This window comes from Muntiacus reevesi, chromosome 2 (assembly GCF_963930625.1).
Source record: "Muntiacus reevesi chromosome 2, mMunRee1.1, whole genome shotgun sequence".
Lineage (NCBI taxonomy): Eukaryota > Metazoa > Chordata > Mammalia > Artiodactyla > Cervidae > Muntiacus > Muntiacus reevesi.
The window spans coordinates 49,412,217-49,434,654 of NC_089250.1; the positions used below are offsets into that span (position 1 = coordinate 49,412,217).

General features: G+C 44.9%; 1 pseudogene; it reads left to right on the top strand.

Moving 5' to 3' along the window:
- Positions 1–8,689: 8,689 nt before the first annotated feature.
- LOC136157151 (melanocortin receptor 3-like) lies at positions 8,690–19,743 on the top strand (annotated as a pseudogene).
- Positions 19,744–22,438: the final 2,695 nt, after the last annotated feature.

The following is a 22,438-nucleotide window of genomic DNA, read 5'->3' on the forward strand; positions in this document are numbered from 1 at the left end:
ACTGTTTGAAAGCATCAGTTCTGCGCTCAGCCTTCTTTATGGTCCAACTCTCACATCCATATGTCACTATTGAAAAAACGATGGCTTTGGCTGTACGAGCCTTTGTTGACAAAGTGATGTCTTTTCTTTTTAATGTTGTCTAGGTTTGTCATGTTAATTAAACTAGTAACATTCATTAAAAGTGTTTTTAAAACCATAGTCTCTAGAACACAGAGTATTGTTAAGGCATAATTAAGTGTAAAATCAGTTAGATATAGATTCTCTTAATAATCTGTGTGTTGAAAAAATTATTGGTAAAGTTCTTATGGAATACAGAGTATGTAATAGAAATTGAGTGACTGAAAATCAGTAATACTAGAAAATTAAAAAGTAGAAGAAATGAGACACACTAGTTAACATCTCTCTGTGAATGACAGTGGCTCATCTGCATATCTGAGGTTATTGATATTTCTCTCCACAATCTTGATTCCAGCTTGTGCTTCATCCAGTCTGGCATTTCCCATGATACACACTGCATGTAAGTTAAATAAGCAGGGTGACAATATACAGCCTTGACGTACTGCTTTCCCAGTTTGGAACCAGTCTGTTGTTCCATGTCCAGTTCTGACCGTTGCTTCTTGACCTGCAGACAGGTTTCTTATGAGGCAGGTAAGGTGGCCTGGCAGTCCCATCTCTTTAAGAATTTCCCACAGTTTGTTGTGATACACAGTCAAAGGATTTGGCATAGTCAGTGAAGCAGAAGTAGATGTTTTTCTGGAACTTTGTTGCTTTTTTGATGATCCAAAGATGGCAATTTGCTCTCTGGTTCCTCTGCCTCTTCTCAATCCAGCTTGAACATGTGGAAGTTCATGGTTTATGTACTGTTGAAGCCTGGCTTGGAGAATTTTGAGGATTACTTTGATAGCGTATTAGATAAAGGCAATTGTGTGGTAGTTTGAACATTCTTTAGCATTGACCTTTTCCAGTCCTGTGGCCAGTGCTGGAGGTTCCAAATTTGTCAACATATTGAGTGTAGCACTATAACAGCACCATCTTTTAGGACTTGAATGAACTCAACTGGAATTCCATCACCTCCACTTGCTTTGTTCATAGTGTTGAACTTGACTTCACACCCCAGAATGTCTGGCTGATGATAAATGATCATACTGTGGTAGTTATCCGGATCATTAAGATCTTTTTTTGTGTAGTTCTTCTGTGTATTCTAACCACCTCTTCTTAATATCTTCTGCCTCTGTTAGTTTCATACCATTTCTGTCCTTTATTGTGCTCATCTTTGCATGAAATGTTCCCTTGGTATCTCTAATTTTCTTGATGATATCTCTAGTCTTTCCTCTATTTCTATTGGTTTCCTCTATTTCTTTGCACTGATCACTGAGGAAGGCTTTCTTATCTCCCCTTGCTATTCTTTGGAACTCTGCATTCAGATGGGTATATCTTTCCTTTTCTCCTTTGCCTTTTGCTTCTCTTTTCTCAGCTATTTGTAAGGGCTCCTCAGACAACCATTTTTGCCTTTTTGCATTTCTTTTTCTTGGGGATGATTTTGATCATTGCCTCCTATACAGTGTTACAAACCTCCGTTCATAATTCTTCAAGCACTCTGTTTATCAGATCTAATCCCTTGAATCTATTTGCCACTTCCACTGTATAATCATGAGGAATTTGACTTAGGTCATACCTGAATGACCTAGTGGTTTTCCCTACTTTCTTTACTTAAGTCTGAATTTGGCAATAAAGAGTTCATGATCTGAACCACAGTCAGTTCCAGGTCTTGTTTTTGTTGACTGTATAGAGCTTCTGTATAAACTTTGGCTGCAAAAAATATAATCAATCTGATTTTGGTATTGAGCATCTGATGATATCCATGTCTAGAGTTATCTGTTGTGTTTGAAGAGGGTGTCTGGTATGATTGTGCATTCTCTTAGCAAAACTGTTAGCCTTTGTCCTGCTTCATTTTGTATTTCAAGGCCAAACTTGCCTGTTACTCCAGGTATCTCTTGACTTCTACTTTTGCATGCCAGTCCCCTATGATGAAAAGGACATTTTTTTTTTTTTTTTTTTTTTTTGGTGTTAGTTCTAGAATGTCTTGTAGGTCTTCATGTTCAACTTCAGCTTCTTTGGCATTAGTGATTGGCACATACACTTCGATTACTGTGGTACTGAATGGTTTGCCTTGGAAACAAGCCAAGATCATTTTGTCATTTTTGAGATTGCACCCAAGTACTGCATTTTTGACTCTTTTTGTTGAGTATGAGGGCTACTCCATTTCTTCTAAAGGATTCTTGCCCACAGTAGTAGATGTAATGGTCATCTGAATTAAACTTACCCATTCGTATCCATTTTAGTTCACTGATTCCTCAAATGTTGATGTTCACTCCTGCCATCTCCTGTTTGATCACTTTCAATTTACCTTGATTCATGAACCATTTAATGTTCCAGGTTCCTATGCATTGTTGTTTTTTACAGCATCAGACTTTCACTACCAGACACATGCACAGCTGGGCATTGTTTCTGCTTGCTTTTCATTCTTTCTGGAGCTATTTCTCCACTTGGTGGTCCATTGGAGAAGGGAAGGAAAGTTAAATGAGCTCCATTCTTTTTAATCTTTTGTTCTTGCATTCTCTGAAGAAACCACTAGATGGCGGCAGGTCATAGAGGGGGAAAAAAATTCCACCTTTCTCTTCATTGATATCTAAATTTTTTAAACTGGGCTAAACTTATACGAACTTATGCTCTGTAATTCAAGTCTTTCAGTGGATTAACCCTTGGAGTAAATTTTAAGAAGAATCTACATCATACTAAATTAAGTTTATGTCTGTATTATGTGGGTTTTTGCAGAGTGATAAGAAAGGGTTTTATGAGAAACTGAAAGATGAACTAAATTCACCTTCAGTTCTGCATATTCACTGACCAGTGAATTCACTGACTTCTGCTGATATCTAAGGAACCAGTCCAGTGTGTGGACAAAAGTTTCCACCAAGAAGGCCTACCAGAACATGGTTTATAAACCTGAAAACAATATAAGTGGCCAACCGCAGAGAGATCACCCATCAGGGCATGTCTGCACTTGAGTGAATGAACAAATAATTCATGAGCCTCCATCCCATGCCAGGCACTGTGCTGAGTATTGAAGACACAGTGCTGAACACAATGGACCGGTCCTCACTGTCCTAGAACGGAATTGTTAAAGGTGTGTTATTTTCAGAGTTGGGAAAACGTTCATTATATCATGCTGCTGCTGCTTAGTTGATTCAGTAGTGTCTGACTCTGTGACCCAATAGACTGTAGCCTGCCAAGCTCCTCTATCCATGGAATTCTCTAGGCAAGAGTACTGGAGTGGGTTGCCATGCCCTCCTCCAGGGGATCTTCCCAACTCAGGGATCTAACCTGAGACTCCTGCATTGCAGGCAGGTTCTTTACCGCTGAGCCACCAGGGAAGCCCTCATTATATCATAATCAGAAGCAAAACAAGATTTTTAAAATGTTTATGCAGCATGCTGCGAACTTATTTAATGTACATCATGATAGAGTATGAAATGTTTCAGTCCCCAAATTCATGTTTGTAAAAAAGTGAACACTTTTTATTTTTCATCAATTCAGTTCAGTCACTCAGTCGTGTCCAACTCTTTGTGACCCCATGGACTGCAGCATGCTAGGCCTCCTGTCCGTCACCAACTCCCAGAGTTTACTCAAACTCATGTCCACTGAGTCAGTGATGCCATCAACCATCTCATCCTCTGTCATCCCCTTCTCCTCCCAGCTTCAATCATTCCCAGTATTGGGGTCTTTTCCAATGAGTCAGTTCTTCCCATCACGTGGCCAAAGTATTGGAGTTTCAGCTTCAGCATCAGTCCTTCCAATGAATATTTAGGATTGATTTCCTTTAGGATGGACTGGTTGGATCTTCTTGCAGTCCAAGGGACTCTCAAGAGTCTTCTCCATCACCACATTTCAAAAGCTTCAATACTTCGGCGCTCAGCTTTCTTTATAGTCCAACTCTCATATCCACTGGAGCTTCCCTGGTGGCTCAGATGGTAAAGCATCTGCCTGCAGTGTGGGAGACCCAGGTTCAATCCCTGGGTTGGGAAGATCTGCTGGAGAAGAAAATGGCAGCCCACTCCAGTGTTCTTGCTTGGAGAATCCCACGGATGGAGGAGCCTGGTAGGCTACAGTCCATGGGGTTGCAAAGAGTCGGACACGACTGAGCAACTTCACTTCACTCACTCATATCCATCCATGATTACAGGAAAAACCATAGCTTTGACTAGACGGACCTTTGTTGGCAAAATAATGTCTCTGCTTTTTAATATGCTGTCTAGGTTGGTCATAACTTTCCTTCCAAGGAGTAAGTGTCTTTTAATTTCATGGCTGCAGTCCCCATCTGCAGTGATTTTGGAGCCCCCCAAAATTAAGTCTGTCACTGTTTCTACTGTTTTCCCATCTATTTGCCATGAACTGTTGGGACCAGATGCCATGATCTTAGTTTTCCAAATGTTGAGTTTTAAACCAACTTTTTCACTCTCCTCTTTCACTTTCATCAAGAGGCTCCTTAGTTTCTCTCTGCTTTCTGCCGTAAGGGTGGTGTCATCTGCATATCTGAGATTATTGATATTTCTCCCAGCTGTCTTGATTCCAGCTTGTGCTTCATCTAGCCCAGCATTTCTCATGATGTACTCTGCATATAAATTAAATAAGCGGGTGACAGTATACAGCCTTGACATACTCTTTTCTCTATTTGGAACCAGTCCATTGTTCCATGTCCAGTTCTGACTGTTGCTTCCTGATCTGCATATAGATTTCTCGAGAGGCAGGTCAGGTGGTCTGGTATTCCCATCTCTTTAAGAATTTTCCACAGTTTGTTGTGATCCACACAGTCAAAGATTTTGACATAGTCAGTAAAGCAGAAATAGATGTTTTTCTGGAAGTCTCCTGCTTTTTTGCTGATCCAGTGCATGTTGGCAATTTGATCTCTGATTCCTCTGCCTTTTCTAAATCCAGCTTGAACATCTGGAAGTTCATGGTTCACGTACTGTTGAAGCCTGGCTTGGAGAATTTTGAGCATTACTTTACTAGCATGTGAGATGAGTGAAATTGTGCAGTAGTTTGAACATTCTTTGGCATTGCTTTCTTTGGGATTCCAATGAAAACTGACCCTTTGCAGTCCTGTGGCCACTGCTGAGCTTTCCAGATTTGATGGCATATTGAGTGCAGCACTTTTACAGCCTCATCTTTTAGCATTTGAAATAGCTCAACTGGAATTCCATCACCTCCACTAGCTTTGTTTGTAGTGATGCTTCTTAAGGCCCACTTGACTTCACATTTCAGGATGTCTGGCTCTAAGTGAGTGATCATATCACTGTGATTATCTGCATCGTGAAGATCTTTTTTGTATAGTTCTTCCATGTTTTCTAGCCACCTCTTCTTAGTATCTTCTGCTTCTGTTAGGTCCATACCATTTCTGTCTTTTATTGTACCCATCTTTGCATGAAATATTCCCTTGGTATCTCTAATTTTCTTGAAGAGATCTCTCTAGTCTTTCCCATTCTATTGTTTTCCTCTCTTTCTTTGCACTGATCACTGAGGAAGGCTTTCTTATCTCTCCTTGCTATTCTTTGGAACTCTGCATTCAAACGGGTATATCTTTCCTTTTCCCCTTTGCTTTTGGCTTCTCTTCTTTTCACAGCTATTTGTAAGGCCTCCTCAGACAGCCATTTTGCTTTATTGCATTTCTTTTTCTTGGCGATGGTCTTGATCCCTGTCCTCCTGTACAATGTTATGAACCTCCGTCCATAGTTCTTCAGACACTCTGTCTATCAGATCTAGTCCCTTAAATCTATTTCTCACTTCCACTATATAACCGTAAGGGATTTGATTTAGGTCATACCTAATTGGCCTAGTGGTTTTCCCTACTTTCTTCAACTTAAGTCTGAATTTGGCAATAAGGAATTCATGACCTGAGCCACAGTCAGCTTCCAGTCTTGTTTTGCTGACTGTATAGAGCTTCTCCATCTTTGGCTGCAAAGAATATAATCAATCTGATTTCGGTGTTGGCCATCTGGTGATGTCCATGTGTAGGGTCTTCTCTTGTGTTGTTGGAAGAGGGTGTTTGCTATGATCAGTGTATTCTCTTGGCAAAACTCTATTAGCCTTTGCCCTGCTTCTTCTTTACTCCAAGGCTAAATTTGCCTGTTACTCCAGGTGTTTCTTGACGTCCTAGTTTTGTATTCCAGTCCCCGATAATGAAAAGGACATCTTTTATGGGTGTTAGTTCTCGAAGGTCTTATATTTCATAAATCAGCTTAATTTTACTTCTAAGCCTAGTCCTGCAAAAATCTTAAGAAATTTGGCCTTGGTTGGGCTCAGCCCTTCCTCCACCTACCATCTGGGGTTTAGTCAAGGTTTTTACCCAGAACCCCATGGTCTTTGCTCATGTGTGCACAGCATCATCCCAAAATGCCCATTGCCAAGGCCTTGTTTTTCTGCCAGGTCAGCTGCTCTGGTGTTTCTGACCAGAAAAGGTTACAAGTCTGGGTGACACTTATGCCAAAATTCTCAAAAGCAACCTTGACACCCTGTAGGGCCCACCACTCCAGGTGTGGTCTGAACCAGCAGCATGAGCATCACTTGGGTACCTCGGGATTAGAGTCTGCATTTCAACCAGATCCTTAAGTGATGTGTGTGCATATTCTGTTTCGGGCCTTAGGGTTTCCCCATGGCTCCGATGGTAAAGAATCTGCCTGTAATGCAGGAGATGCGGGTTTGATCCCTGGGTGGGGAACTTAGCCAGCCTCCCTGCCCCGGCACAGGGCCCCTCCCCAGTTACGGAAGATCAGGGCCCTGTGCATGCTTTAATGTGGGGAAAGCAGGAGAAAAACTCAAGGAGGGAGGGTAAATTCTAGTCACAGACATATCTTGTTTTTCATAAAATCAAGACTAAAATGAGAATATCATAAGGAAGGTAGCAGTACTATCACTTATTTTCTTTCTTTCTTAAGCTTTTCTGTATTGCTTTTCACAATGAATATAATTAAATTTACAAAGAGAAAAAATTAAACATCCTTCAAGCAGGCAGGCACATGTATGGGGATGTTTATTTCAAGGAAAACTTGACAAACACCAAAGCAAGTCATGGCATATTTGGCCAACTCATCCTTCTTTTCTTCAAGTCATTGTTGAGTAAATTGAGAAGAACAAGAGCTTCTTTTCGGATTCTGGCCCTGCCTGAGCCTAGCAGATTTCCAGCTCATAAATGTTGAGCTTCATGATTCTACATCATTCACTGAATTAACATATCTTTTGAGTATCAACTGTGGAGCATAAAACCTCCCCATTTTCTGCCATCTCACAGGAACTTTCAATGGACAACATTCCTAAGCCTCTGAAAAGCACTTCATAAAGTCAGAAGCCTTCATGAGTGAAAATACTTTCTCGGGCACAGAAATCAAGACGAGAGCTATAGCTTCAGTTTCTGCTCTTGGTATCAAGGTGACATTGAGGCTGTTTAATGATGGCTTTGAACAAATAAAACTGTTCTTGCTCTCAGGTAGAAGTCCAGAGGTGGCCAGGTAAGGTGGCTCTGTGCCAATCAGTCCTTAGGAATCTAATTTCTTTCCAGATTCTTATCCCTGAACTGTAGCACTAGTACTCATGGTCCAAGATGTTGGCTTGAGCTCCAGCCATCACAGTTATCTTCAGAAAGTAGGATGGAAGTAAAGAACCAAGGGCATTCACCAGCTCTCCTCAGGAAGTGTCGTTGGAAGCTACTAAACAAAGCTTCCATTGCCATCCTACTGGCCAGAATTTAGCCACAGGACACACCTAGCTGCAAGGAGGACTGAAAACAGAATATTTACTCTGGGTCACCATGTGTAATCTTTTTATTATTATGGCATGATGGAGAGTAGATACTGAGGAAGGCAAACCAGCAGTCTCTGCCATCGTGTCTGTTTGAACTCAGATGATTGTCAAGAAAGTATTTGATGAATTAAAACATGCTCATCACTTTAGTCCCGGCATTCTGAGAATTATTTAAAATTTAATGGTGACTTCTCCCATTCCATTCCCTCCCCAACCCCTGGGTATAAGGAGCTTTGTTCATGGTGTCGCTCACTGGCTCCTTCAACAGTCAAGTCCTCTTGAAGTTCCCCAGTTGGAAAGACTCTCAGAGCTGCAAGGAGCCTTGCCTGCTACTCTTGAACAATTTAGCTATCAGTGGAGACTGGGAAACACAAGAAGCAGTGCATCAGAGGGAATAGCAAAGTTAGCAGAAGCAGCAAGAAAAATCACAGGGAGGCCATGGTTCATTGGAAAGTGTGAATCATTCATCTCATGAGATTTTTCTCAAAGGGAAGAGCTTTAATTTCCTCAAGGTTTAGTTACAGCAAATCCTAGACCTGAGGAATATTTGATCCAAGAAGTTGAGTCAGTATATTACCGCCAGGGCATCTAGAAAATTAGCAAGTCAAAGAGGAAACACGGCATCTTTGGGGTCCTATTAGGCATCTGTTACCTGCTTTATAGGAATTCCCAGGTGGTAGTCTGGAGCCAGCTCATTGGAGGAGACCCTGATACTGAGAAAGATTGAGGGCAGGAGGAGAGGGGGGCGACAGAGGATGAGATGGTTGGATGTCATCACAGACTCAATGGACATGAGTTTTAGCAAGCCCCAGGAGATAGTGAAGGACAGGGAAGCCTGGCGTGCTGCAGTCCATGGGGTTGCAAGGATTTGGACACGACTTAGTGACTGAACAACAATGACAGGTAGTTCAGTGGTAAAGAATCTGCCTGCCAATGGAGGAGACGCAGGAGACACAAGTTTGATCACTGGGTTAGCACATGGACAACGTCTTTGCCTCCATGATCTGCATCTCCCTGGGGGTTCCCATCTGTAACCTCCTGGCCTTTGCAGTCGACAGGTACGTCACCATCTTCTACATACTTTGCTACCACAGCATCATGACCATGTGGAAGGTGCTGGTCTTGATTGCGGCCATCTGGCTGGGCTGCAGGGTCTGCAGTGTGATGTTCATCGTCTACTCTGAGAGGAAGATGGCCACCGTGTGCCTGGTCAGCATGTTCCTTGCCACGCTGCTGCTCTTGGGCACCCTCTACGTGCACATGCTCCTCTTCAGCCTGCTTCACATCGAGCACATCACTGCAATGCTGCCTGCTGATGGGGTGGCCCATTGGCCAGCAAGACTTGTGTGTGAAGGGGGCAATCACCATCACCAGCCTGCTGGGGGTCTCCATCTTCTTCTGGGTCCCCTTCTTTCTCCACCCTGTCCTCATCATAACCTGCCCCCACCAACCCCACTGTGTCTGCTACACCACCCACTTCAACACCCACCTGATCTTCATCATGTGCACCTCCATCATCAACCTGCTGATCTATGCTTTCCGGAGCCTGGAGCTGTGCAATACCTTCAAGGAGATTCTCTGTAGCTGCAACAGCATGAACGTGAGATAAGACATGGGGCCATGGGAAGGGTACTCAGTCTGATCACCTTCGACCCTCCAGCCAGCCCAGGGGTTTAGCAGGAAGGGAGAAAACTACTTAAGATACATACAAAATGTGTTATTAGCTATAATCCTACGTGTCTTTTGTTTCTAAGCTTGCAGGGAGCCTTTTGAAAGGGAAAAATGGATATAACAGGCTCTCTGAAAGGATGCCCACATGCTGTGCAGTTGTGTTAAGTCGCTTCAGTCATGTCTGACTCTTTCGTGACCCTGTGGACTATAGCCCACCCGGCTTCTCTGTCCATGGGATTTTCCAGGCAAGAATACTGGAGTGGGCTGCCATTTCCTCCTCCAGGGGTCTTCCTGACCCAGGGATCGAACCCATGTCTCCTGTGTCTCCTGTGTCTCCTGCACTGCAGGCGGATTCTTTACCGGCTTAGCCATGGGTAAGTCACAAACTCTGATTTCTCGAATAGTCACTGGTGGGGGAGCACCTGTAGGGGCTGCTCGGGTGCTGTCTGAATTCATTTTCGCGCATCCAGGGTCTGTGATGCTTCCCACTCACTCCATGTTTCAGGTCAGACAGACTGAAGGATTTGCAGTAACAGTAAGGGTGGCTGAAATCTCCCTCAAGCAAACCTGTTACGGCTACCGACACCTAGCTGCCAGCTGCTCAAATAGCTTTGCCCTCATCTCATAAGAGACGAAGTTTCTCATCTATTATTCTATTTACAGTAAAACAACTTCCTAAAAACAGCAACCTCTTTGTGGGAGAAGTAATACTATGCTGTTTGCCCCTCTTCTTGAGTCCACCCCTCCCCCCCACACCAAAATAGCATGGGAATGGAACCCACTTCTATTTTTGTGTTATTGATATTGTTTTTGTTGTTGTTGGGCTTGTAAGCATTCAACACAGGGCAGCTTGCAAGACTCTAATGAAATGGCAGTAAAGTGCTTTGAAGAATCAGAACATATCTGTGAATAAAGTATTTTGATATCTTGCTATTTTACGGCATACATTTCCCTATTTCAAAAAGGCAATTTTTCCTATGATTCCTTTTCTATCTTTAAAACAAGAGAGGGAATCATGGGTGGGAGGACGTGTGTTTCAAGAAACCACTGGATTGTAGTTTCAGGGAGTTAGACTCTGAGCTGCCTGTGGTTTTCTTGGAAGCTGTTTTGTTCATAAGAACTGAGTCTCTATCACAGGTTTTCTATTTTCTGTGATCTATGAAGGAGGATGGTTTCTAATTCACAGTTCCTTTTGTTCAACATGGTGTTACTGTTGGGTGACCCTGTTATCAAGGTCTATGCCGTATCAAGTAAAGTGATTCACTCCTGTGAACTCAGGGCAAGCTTTGCTGATGAACCCTGTCCAAAGCTGTGTGCTGCATGCATCCATCAGACCCACTTCCACCCCAGGGGACTTTGGACTGTACTTTCTGGATGTCCTCACATTCCGCTCTCCCATGAATTCTTACATTATGCTGTGTCTTCGGTGTTCATCTGTGTATTTTTCTTGTGCTGTAATGTTTTGGGGTTTTTGTATTTTATCTGTGCTAATGTGAACAATATGATTTGTTTCTCACTTTGGTTGTGATGTTTGAAAATAATTAAAGGCTTTTGTGGCTGATAAACATGTGTCACATTGAATCATACCACCTGGAAACATCCTACTGGCTTCTGCTTGAGGCCATCGTTCATGACATTGCAATTCCATGACTATTTTGTCAATGGTATAAACATCCCCATTGACCACACTGCTGGGCTTTTCTAGGGTAATGCTATTTTGCCAAACTACAAAACTCTCCCATTTAGTTTCCAAACATACCAAGCTGAAATTCCTGGGCCACTGTCACTCTACGTTATTGTAATCAAGACACCAAATAATAGGTCTTTGCCACTCGGCAAATTAACATGGAAGATGGGGAATTGAATTCTTTGAAAATGGTATTGACAGCCATAGGGATTATGATGTCTTTTTTCTATGTAAACAAGATAAAATAACATACTTTTCACTCTTCTATATTACTTTTCACATTAAAGTCTCCAACATAGGTGAGTCACCTCACAGATGAAAAAACCTCATTCCAGAGGGGTTATGTGACTGCCCCAAAATACCAGCTAAGTCAGGGTCACTGTATATTTTGTGCCCTGGTGCTGATGTCTTTTTGCACCAACATGATGCTGCCAACAGGTTTCCATATCAAAACAGACCTAGCTGCTCTTTCTATGTACCTTTTAGCTGAGAGCAGTGCTTCTGAACAGAAATGCCTGCTGGAATCACCCTGGATCTTGTTCAAGTGCTAAGCTAATTCAACAGGTTGGGAGTGGAGCCTAAGATTCTGAATTTCTTTTTTTTATCCTTTATTTTTAATTGGAGTACAATTGCTGTATGATGCTGTGTTAGTTTCTGCTGCACAGCCGTGTGAGTCCGCTATAAGTATATTTATATCCTCCCTCTTGAGCCTCCCTCCCACCCCCTCCCATCCCACGCCTCCAGGTCATCACGGCACCAAACGGAGCGCCTTGTGCTACACAGAGCTTCCCACTAGCTGTTGTCCATCTGGTAGTGTACATATGCTAATGTCCTTCTCTCAGATTCTGAATTCTGACTCTGACAAGCTCCCATAGGATGTGGCTACTGGCCTGGGGCCCTCCTTTTAAATGGCAGGGACACAGAGCACTTATACATGAGCACAGTGCACAGCCAGAAACACACATCTGCATGCAGAGCTGACCCCATGCCAGGGACTGGGCCAAGTTCTTTACAGGCACTCACTTCTTTGGTCTCTGCATAACCTCTTGAGGCAAATACTAGGCTCATCCTTGTTTTACAGATGAGGCATCTGAAACTCAGGAGTCTACAGAAACTCAGATACAAGTGGAGAAGTGGAGAGTCAAACTCGGGGTGCCCACCCACATCCCCAAGTCCAACCTGGACACCCTAGCACCTCTCCTGAAAACAGCATCATTGAACCATGGCCCAGTGACCCCAGAGGGTCATTGCTGCCGTGGAGGGAGGCTTTAAGGACTATTTCTACAACCAGGAGTCGATACGTTCATAACAGAGCTTCCATCAAGCTGTCATAAAAACCAAGAAGACAATTCATCGTTTTACTTGCTATACTCTTCCAGAGTCTGTGGGTAGCCCTGGGAGTGCAAGCTTTTCTGGAGTAAATGACCTTGGACGTCATGCTGCCACTGTCTCCCCCATGACCACTTTCCCAGACCTTCATGCGGACACCCACTGTGCATTTTAAGCAGGGGGACAGTCAGGTTCAAACAATGCTTAACTTTTGGAAATAAAAGTACACTGTGATCTTCATTCATTTGTTGGACTCACTTTCATCCTCTATCTCCAAGGCAGAATCACAGCAGGTGTTGACTTATGGCACCCCTAGAAATCATCACCTGTGGTCCTTATTTAAGTTGAACTTTTGAGCTTAATTGTGATGACTTTCTATGACTTTCTATAGGGTTTGGGGTCCCAAAGTGTCGGACATGACTTAGCAACTAAACAACAACAACAACATCCCAGAACAATGTAAATCCAGGAACTGGAAAGAAACAGTTGACAAAACGAAGAAAACAAGCAAACCCTTCAAATGAAGAACTCAACCTTTCTTACATAAGAACACTTAAGTGAGAGTCAAATAAGTAAGTGACAATAATAATAAAATGCATTACCTGATATTATTATGTGCCAGACATTGGACTAAGCAGTTAGGTATATTAACTCACTGAATTCTCATGAAAACCCTATGAGGTAATAAGCACTATTAAAATCTTGTCCTGTAGAAAAAGAAACGTATTAATAGGATCATGGAGGAGGTTAAGCATCCAGACTCGAGCTACTCAGAATGCAAGGAGCAGAGCTGGGACTCAGCCCACAGTCAGGCTCCTCGATCCATGGGTTGCCCAGGTACCCACTGTGTGATGGAGCATGTGGCCTGTGGTGACGCTCTTCAGGTTTGAAGGGACTCCAGCAGCTATCAGACCCAGTAGAGAACTTTGAGTCCTTTCTAATGAAATGATTAATAATGAATATACAGAAAAATCCTTACATATTCTCCTTTTTGCCATCTTTTCATCAGGTGACACAGAAAGCCTCTTTAGCCGCAGAGCCAGCAGTTGAGTGGAAGTGGGAAGCAGCTAATGATGTGAGTTGCTCAAGCCAAAGAAATGCATTTCCCATGAAATACCTGGATAATTGCTTCATTTCCCTGAATGTTATATAGAGCACAAGTCTGACCCAAAAAATAGATACTGAGAAACAAAGAAGAAAGGAAGATTCTTTCTTGGTTTCTAATTGCAGGAAGGAAAGAATCCTTCCCTGTGTGTGTTCCGTTCATGTGGTGACATGTGCTGGATTTTAAAGGGTTGGCACTTTCATGCATCATCAGAGAGAACAGAAGAGCAATGTCACTGATGGTCCCTTAGGATGGATGCCACAAGAGGTGCTTCGAAGAACTCTCTTTATCAGGAAATAAAACGGTTTTCCCCTCTCTGAAAACACTGGGGGTGTCAACAGAGGCAACTGAACTGGAATTCAGGAGTGCCTGGGACCCGGCGTGTCTCTAGACTGGTGTGGCCGTGAGCAAGTCTGTCACTGTCTCTGAGCTTCAGTCAGGCATCTCTGCAGCTGACAGAAGCGGACGCGATGGGAGGTTTTCAGCTTTGTCCCTGTCCACGGCGGTCCCAGGTGACTGCTGCCACAGGACTGCAGATCAGGTGACTCAAACCCCACTCACCATCAGCCGCAGGGAGGTGCCTGGTCCACGAGTCCACCACAGCTGGGGAGCCGCAGCCCCATGTGGCCCGAGGCAGCCCGGGGAGACAGAAAGAGCGGTCCCCCTTCCCATGGACCACTGGGCACCAAGTTGCATGGGACTGCAGGAGTGGTGTCCGAGGATGAAGCCACCATCAAGGAAAGCAGGAGGCAGACAAAAGGGACAGGATGCCGGCTGTTCTCATTTGCGCACCTGCCTCCAGCTATGCCTGAAGTTAGTCCTATGCCTGGACTTTCTGTTAGGAGCTCCTGTCATTTGTAAACAATATCATCGTGACAAATACAGAGGCCCATGGGGGTGGGGTGGAACAAGACGGGGAGGCAGGTGGGGAAAGGGGAGAAGAGAGGGGCAAAGACTGAGAAGAGAGAAGGGCTGCAAGCTCATGGAGACAGATTCTCCTGTGATCTGACTTACATATTGGGTTTACATATAAGATGCGATGTTCAAAAAGAATTAGCTAGAAGTGAAAACAAAAACTACTAGAGGAGATGATTCAAGGGAACTTGCGGTTTGCCTTCCTGTTCTACTGAAGATAAGGCAAGCAGAACTGCCCAGAAAAGTTTCTAATTAGGGTATGAAAAGAAGCAGAAATCTAGACAACGAAATCAACATTTCCAGTGCTGTGTGTCGCTCACCCCCTCCTTGACCCCTTGATCTTTAGATGAACCCAGATTGAGCACTTCTGGTCTGATTCCAAAACTAGAGAATGCAAGGATGCTAACACAATCTGGGTTTTCTGGGCAGCCTCTTCCAGAGGGAAAGACGTGCCTTTGTCAGTGGGTGATGGGCAGCTAGATGCAGGTCATGCAGCACAATCCACAATAAATAAATAAAATTAATTTTAAAAAGATGTTAGGCTTCAAGTATCCCGCTCAGCACATAAAATATTTACTCGCTTCAAAGTCTACCTGTTCTTCACATCTCACTTCCCCAGTCTCTTCTGTCATCACAAGTATCTGTCCAGTGTTTAATGTAGACCAGGTACTGAACGCCAGGGGGAGGGGAGGTCACGTGCTCAGAAAGTCTAGGGAGCAGGTGAAGAGACGGCCCTGGACAAGCAAGGTCTGGATCTCCTTTCAAAGTGGGAGACTGCAGGGAAAGAAACAGATAGCCCTGGGCAGGTTGATCTTTTCAGTGTGTGTCTCCTTGACCTAATCATCTCGCCATCCTGAGCCTTGGTTTTCTCATCTGTGTCACAGGAGTGAATCTTGTTCTTATCAGCTTCCATGAGGGGGTAAGGAACAAGAGTTCCAAGTAGATTTTAAATTGCTCAGACTTCCATCCCAACCTCAGATCAACTCCGCAGCAGAGGAAGAGAGAAGGAAGCAAAGATCCAGGGAAAAGACAAACAAACCTCTCCCTGTGTTCAAAGACTCAGCCAGAAACACTTGAACAGGTAAGAATCTGCTTCACCTCTCTTAGGAACGAGACAGCTTGTTACTCTCGTGTTTTTAAGTCTAATTCTGATGATTCCAAGCAAGAGGAGAGTCAAGACTGAATTGCTGACAACAAAAACCCATCTCTAACTGACTTTTTAAAAAAGAAGGAAGAATTTATTAATATTTGTCCTCCTACATCTGGGGACTGAAGAGGTGCCATCAGAAATCTCTGCCTCATGAGTAATTTCCTCTCCTTTGACTTCTTTCTTGGACAGCTTTTTGTTTTTTTTTTTTCTTCCACAGTGTGGACCCAATAGCACCAGACTTCTATCAAATCACTGACTCCAGTAGAAAACCAACTTCTCTGTCCCAATCCTCTCCCTATCCATGCCCCACCACCCAAAAGAGAAAAACTTCAGACCAGTTAAATTAAATCATAGGCCCACCCCTATCTCTAAGTTAATCACTGTGGCAACTGCATGTGCTCAGGCTTGGATGAAACTCCCACCTGGGAGCTGGGACAGGGCCATCAGCTGTGTAGGGGGTGAGATTGTGGGAGGAGGTCCCACACCAGACACTTGAGTGCTGTTTCCAAAATGAGGCACTGTCCACTCCCCACTCACCCTCCAGTCCTGTCCCCAGTACTTTTGTAGGCTTGATTTGCAGAATCCACTCATTCTTGCCAGTTTCCTGATTCTTGTCCTTCCCTTAAGATACACTTGACAGGGATTTTTCCTGGTGGTCCAGTGGCTGGGGTTCCACGCTCCCATTGTAGGAATCTTGGGTTCAAAGCCTGGTCAAGGAACTGGATCCCACATGTTGCAGCTAAGAGTCCCCATGCTGCAAATAAAGATCCTGCATGCCACAACTATGACCTAGCACAGCCAAATAAATGTTTTAAATATATATATACTTGATCATTTCTAGGTAACTCAATACATTTCTGGGCTTCCCAGGTGCCTGCATGCCTGCCTGCTTAGTCACTCAGTCATGTCCAACTCTTTGTGACCCCATAGACTGTAGCCCACTAGGCTCCGCTGTCTATGGGGTTCTCCAGGCAAGAATACAGGAGTCGGTTGCCATTCCCAGGTGGCTCAGTGGTAAAGAATCCACTTGCAGTGTAGGAGACACAGGTTCAATCCCTGGGTCAGGAAGGTCCCCTAGAGAAGGAAATGGCCCTTCTCCAGTATTCTTGCTTGGGAGATCCCATGGGCAGAGGAACCTGGTGGGCTATAGTCGATGGGGTCACAAAAGAGTCTGACACCACTTAGTGACTAAACAACAACACATTTTCAGGTGACTCTTAGCACATTCATTCTAAACTTCTCAAATATCCTTAAAAGACCCTATGCAAAAACACAAATATACATGCCAGAAAAGAGACTTCATTTTGTATCAGGCCAACCTGCAGTCTGCTTTTTCTAGTCCTTTGCTTCTAACATTCAGGGCTTATATAAGCTAATTTGCTGAATTGCTTGTCTCTCATCCCTAGTCTTGTCCTTGGTTTCGCAATACCAAGAGGGGGCAGCTTTGAATTTTCTGGGCCATGGACCTCCTAAGAACTAACCAAGTGGATGAGTATTATGAATCAGACAGAAATGTATGTAAACAGCATCTTAACACTTAAAACAGTAGCATGAACTGACACATGAAGCAGAGCAAGCCAATCAGCGCTGAGGGACAACCCAGAGGGATAGGGGAGGGAGGGAAGTGAGAGGGGGCTCATGATGTGGGGGACACATATTTATCTGTGGCCAATTCATGCTGATATATTGCAAAAACTGTCACAATATTGTAAATAATTATTCTACAATTAAAATAATTTTAAAAAAATCAAAGAATCATGACCTAAATATCACTTTCATTTTGAAACTTTTCTCCTCTGTACAGATTATTATTATTAAAAATAAATATTATTCATGCAAATATTCTAGCAGCATTGTTTGGTGTAGCCCAAACGTGGAAAAGAAACAATTAGAACCCTGTATGGAACAACTGATTGCTTCAAGATTGAGAAAGGAGTATAACAGGGCTGTCTGTTGTCACACTGTTTGTTTAATCTATATGCTGAGTACATCATGAGAAATGCTGGGCTGAATGAGTTACAAGCTGGAATCAAGATAGGTGGGAGAAATATCAACAACCTCAGATATGTGTATGATATCACTCTAATGGCAGAAAGTGAAGAGGAACTAAAGAGCCTCTTGATGAGGGTGAAGGAGGAGAGTGAAAGAGCGGGCTTAAAACTAAATATTAAAAAAAACTAATATGTCATCCATTACTTCATGGCAAATAGAGGGGGAAAAGTAGAAGTAGTGACAGATTTCCTCTTCCTGGGCTCTAAAATCACTGCAGATAGTGACGGTAGTCATGAAATCAGAAGACATTTGCCTCTTGGCAGGAAAGGGATAACAAACCTAGACAGTGTGTTAAAAAGCAGTGACATCACTCTGCTGACAAAGGTCCACATAGTCAAGGCTATGGTCTTCCCAGTGGTCATGTATGGTTGTGAAAGCTGGACCATAAAGAAGGCAGAGTACCAACGAATTGATGCCTTCAAACTGTGGTGCTGGAGAGTCCCTTGGAGAGCAAGGAGATCAAACCAGTCGATCTCTGGATTCAGTCAACTATGAATACTCTTTGGAAGGACTGATGCTGAACCTGAAACTCCAGTATTTTGATCATATGATTTGAACAGCTGATTCATTGGATACGTCCCTGATGCTGGGAGAGATGAAGGGCAGAAGGAGAAGAGGGCATCAGAGGATGAGGTGGCTGGATGGCATCACCAATGCAATGGACATGAACTTGGACAAACTTTGGGAGATGGTGAGGGACAGAGAGGCCTGGCTTGCTGCAGTCCACAGGGGTCTGTAGGGTCACAAAGAGTTGGACACGACTGGGTGACTGAATAACAACAATAAAAAGTGCAAAAACCCAAATGTCCATCAACTGATAGAGGGATAAACAACAATGTGGCACATTTGTACAATGAGATATTAGCCACAAAATGGGATGAACTACATTTATAACATGGACAACCTCAAAAATAGTATGTCTAGTGAAGAAGCAGACACAAAAGATGAGATTTTGTATTACTCCATTAATAAAAAAATATCTAGAAAAGGCAAATTCATAGAAACAGAAAGTAGATCCATGGTTCCCTGGAGCTGGAGTTAGGGATGAGGATTAACTGTAAAAGACAAGAGTTCCCACTGGGGTGACAGAAATACCCTAACTCTGGATTGTGGTGTTATTGGATATGATGTAAGAAATCAGTATTTGGTCTTTGTCCCTGGTTCCTGGGACATGACTCCTAAAATCCTTGGTGTCTCTGGGGTGATGAATGGTCTAGATGGCTTCAGGAAGGAGGCTAGTAGCCAAATGACTCATGTTGGGGGCCCCTAGATGACTTCAGAAAGGAGGCTGGTAAGCACAACTAATGGGTTATGTTGACCTCCAGAGAGGACAGGGGAGCTAACAGTGAGTTAATCACCACTGGCTAATGATTTACTCAATCAGAACTACGTAATGGATGCTCCATAAAACCCCAAACATCAAGGCTCAGGGAGCTTCCAGACTGGTGAAAACACCAAGGTGTTGAGAGAGTGACACGCCCAGAGACAGGATGGGAACTCAGCGCCCCTCCTGCATACCTTGCCCCTATGCCCACGCGATTGCTCCTTTACCATAAACCAGTCATAGTATTTTCCTGCATTCTCTGAATCCCTCTAGTGAGTTATCACAACTGAGGAGGGGGATGTTGCAGGAATCCCCAATGTATAGCTCATCAGTGAGAAGTACAGTGACAACCTGAGATTTGAGACTGGCGTCTAACATGAGGACTGTCTGTGTGACTGAGTCAAGGAGCTGCTCCAGGGGACAGGGGATTGGCTGTGGCGGGGGGCGAGGCGGAGGGGAACTGCTCCTGGAGGAGGGGAGCTGCGTGCCTTTGACGGTTTGGCCCGCTACGGTGGGCACAGAGCACTCTGGGTATCGCGAGAACCAGAGCGTCCATTTTAGACGCCAGTTGGGTCTTCGTGATTGAGGCCTACAGACGCCTGGAAGCTCCAGCCGGTCTACCTCCCTATCTGCCCGCCGAGTCGCCAGTCGGGTGAGCGTTCCTGCGCGTCCAAAGGTCCTGGGAAGCCGTGCTAGGGAGTCTCGGTGCCCTCGGACCCTTGTCTGTGGCTCCCGAGGGGTATGGCCGCGGTGTTCGACTGGCGGTTGGTCTCCCGGGAAGAATCCGCGCCCTCCCCACCCCAACCATCAGTCTAGGTGCGCTTGGGGCGGGCCCGAGCTGCAGCAGGTGAGGGTAGGGGCCTAGCAGCCCAGGGCGCCCAGACCCCGCCGGTGGCCCACAGCACGCAGACAATGCCCAGAGGGAACTGACCGCAAGTCTGAGGCCGGGCGGGAGGGGTCTTTCCCAGAGGGCCAGCAGGGGCCCGAGCCGGCCCAGGGGCGCGGCAAGGGGGCGGGGACCTGGGCGCCACGGTATTTTCCAAGGCATTGGGCACGGGCGGGGGCGGGGTGAACGGCCCTGCATCAGCTGAGAGGGAGGCCCACACGTGGCGGTTGATGTAAAGGCCGCTTCCGACACCTCGCAACCAGATTAAGGCTAAGGCGCCGGCTTCGAGGAATCGGGGCTCTCCAGATGGTGCTATAGCTTCGAAAGCGCCCTCGCCTTTTCCTGCGGTTCAGTGCCTCGTCTCAGCGGACAGGCCGCTTCGTAAAGGAGCCGCGCCTCCTTTGGGGCCAGTTCTCCGTAGGCCACGTCCCCTGTAGGCCACGTCCCCTCACTGGCCACTGTTAAAGGAGCCCTGTCCCTGTCTCTCTGACAGCTCTCCTAAGGCCTAAGTCTGTTTCTTTGCTGAAATAAGCTTGATGCTACAGCTGCAAGAACAGCAGGGTTGGGGGGCCGAAGAGTGGAGGAGAGAAGGGCCTGAGAGGTTAAAGAACCCCAAAGTGAAGGAGTGTCAGAAGATTGGAGAGTAGTGGGTGAGGGAGACTGGTTCTAGGAAGGGACTAATGGGCGACACTGAGCATGCCCAAGTGTTTCCAAGCACCGCCCAGAAACGCCCCCTTAAGTCAGCCTACACGGTGGCAGAGGCTCAGTGCCCAGCTCTGAGGATGCAGAAGAACCACTCTTCTGCCCTGGGATCTCTCCAGCTGGTGGGGAAGGCAGATGTGGACACAAGTAACCACGCTACAATGGCTGCGTGTGAGGAACGTGTTGATCAGAGGTACACTGCGTGCACTGGGTGTAACCGGGGCCACAGTGGAAAGACTGACTGCAAATGCAAGAGGAAGGTAGGCTTCTTGGTGGTGATGTCTTTGGAACAGGTTTTAAAGATGCGTGGAGTATGTGCAGAAGGAAGAGGGAATTGCCTAAGCCATGGGGTGAAGGCAGATAGTCCCACATGGCCTGCAGGTGGCCTTAAGTGGTTATAGGTAGATGATTTTGGTTCCAGGGGGAACTAAGGGCTCTCCCCTACTCCCACAGCCCCTCCCCTTTCTCCGTCACAGTGAATGGGAAATTATGCTTCCTCTTCTTTTTCCTAAACTGTCAGGTTCTTGAAGGCAGGGAAAATACCTCGTCACCTTTCCATCCCCAGTATGGACTTCAAGGCTTGACCCAGATGGACCCTTAAAATTGACAGACCTGACAGTCCTGTTTGGAGGAGAGGAAGACTGAGCAATGAGACAGTAAAGATGGACCAGGTCCTGTGACTATCCTCTCCCTATCCTCCCTTGGCTGACTCACCAGCTACTTCAACCCAGCTCTTCCAACCTAGCTCATCCTCTCCCCAGTCCATACCTGTAGCATCCACAGCATTTCTGTCTCTGGTCTCTGGGACAGGCACTGACTTCTTCCTGTTACACCATTGGAAACCAGAGACCCCTCCTTATCCCTCACCCCCAGTCCAGTGCATCACCAAGTCCTACCAAAGTTACCTTCTATATTTTTCTCAAATCTGTGCACCTCTCTCCACCTCATCATCACCTTCCTGAGTCAAGTCCCCTCATTCCTGGCCTAGCCAAGTCCTAATCAATTTCCTTTCTTCCCTTCTTCCCTCCCTCAGGTCCTTTCTCCATACTAATCTAGGTTGGTGCTTTCAAAATGCACACACCCCCAATTGCTCCTCCTCTCTGTTATAACTCTGGTTTAAAGACTTCAGTGGATGCCCAGGAGTGGGATTGCTGGGTCATATGGCAGTTGTATTTCCAGTTTTTTTAAGGAATCTCCACACTGTTCTCCATAGCGGCTGTACTAGTTTGCATTCCCACCAACAGTGTAAGAGGGTTCCCTTTTCTCCACACCCTCTCCAGCATTTATTGTTTGTAGACTTTTGGATGGCAGCCATTCTGACTGGCATGTAATGGTACCTTGTTGAGGTTTTGGTTTGCATTTCTCTGATGTTGAGTGATGTTGAGCATCTTTTCATGTGTTTGTTAGTGATCTGTTTGTCTTCATTGGAGAAGTGTCTGTTTAGATCTTTGGCCCATTTTATGATTGGGTCGTTTATTTTTCTGGAATTGAGCTTCAGGTGTTGCTTGTATATTTTTGAGATTACTCCTTTGTTGCTTCATTTGCTGCTGCTTTCTCGCATTCTGAAGGCTGTCTTTTCACCTTGCTTCTAGTTTCCTTTGTTGTGCAAAAGCTTTTAAGTTTAATTAGGTCCCGTTTGTTTATTTTTGCTTTTCTTTCCAATATTCTGGGAGGTGGGTCATAGAGGATCCTGCTGTGATTTATGTCGGAGAGTGTTTCACCTATGTTCTCCTCTAGGAGTTTTATAGTTTGTGGTCTTACAT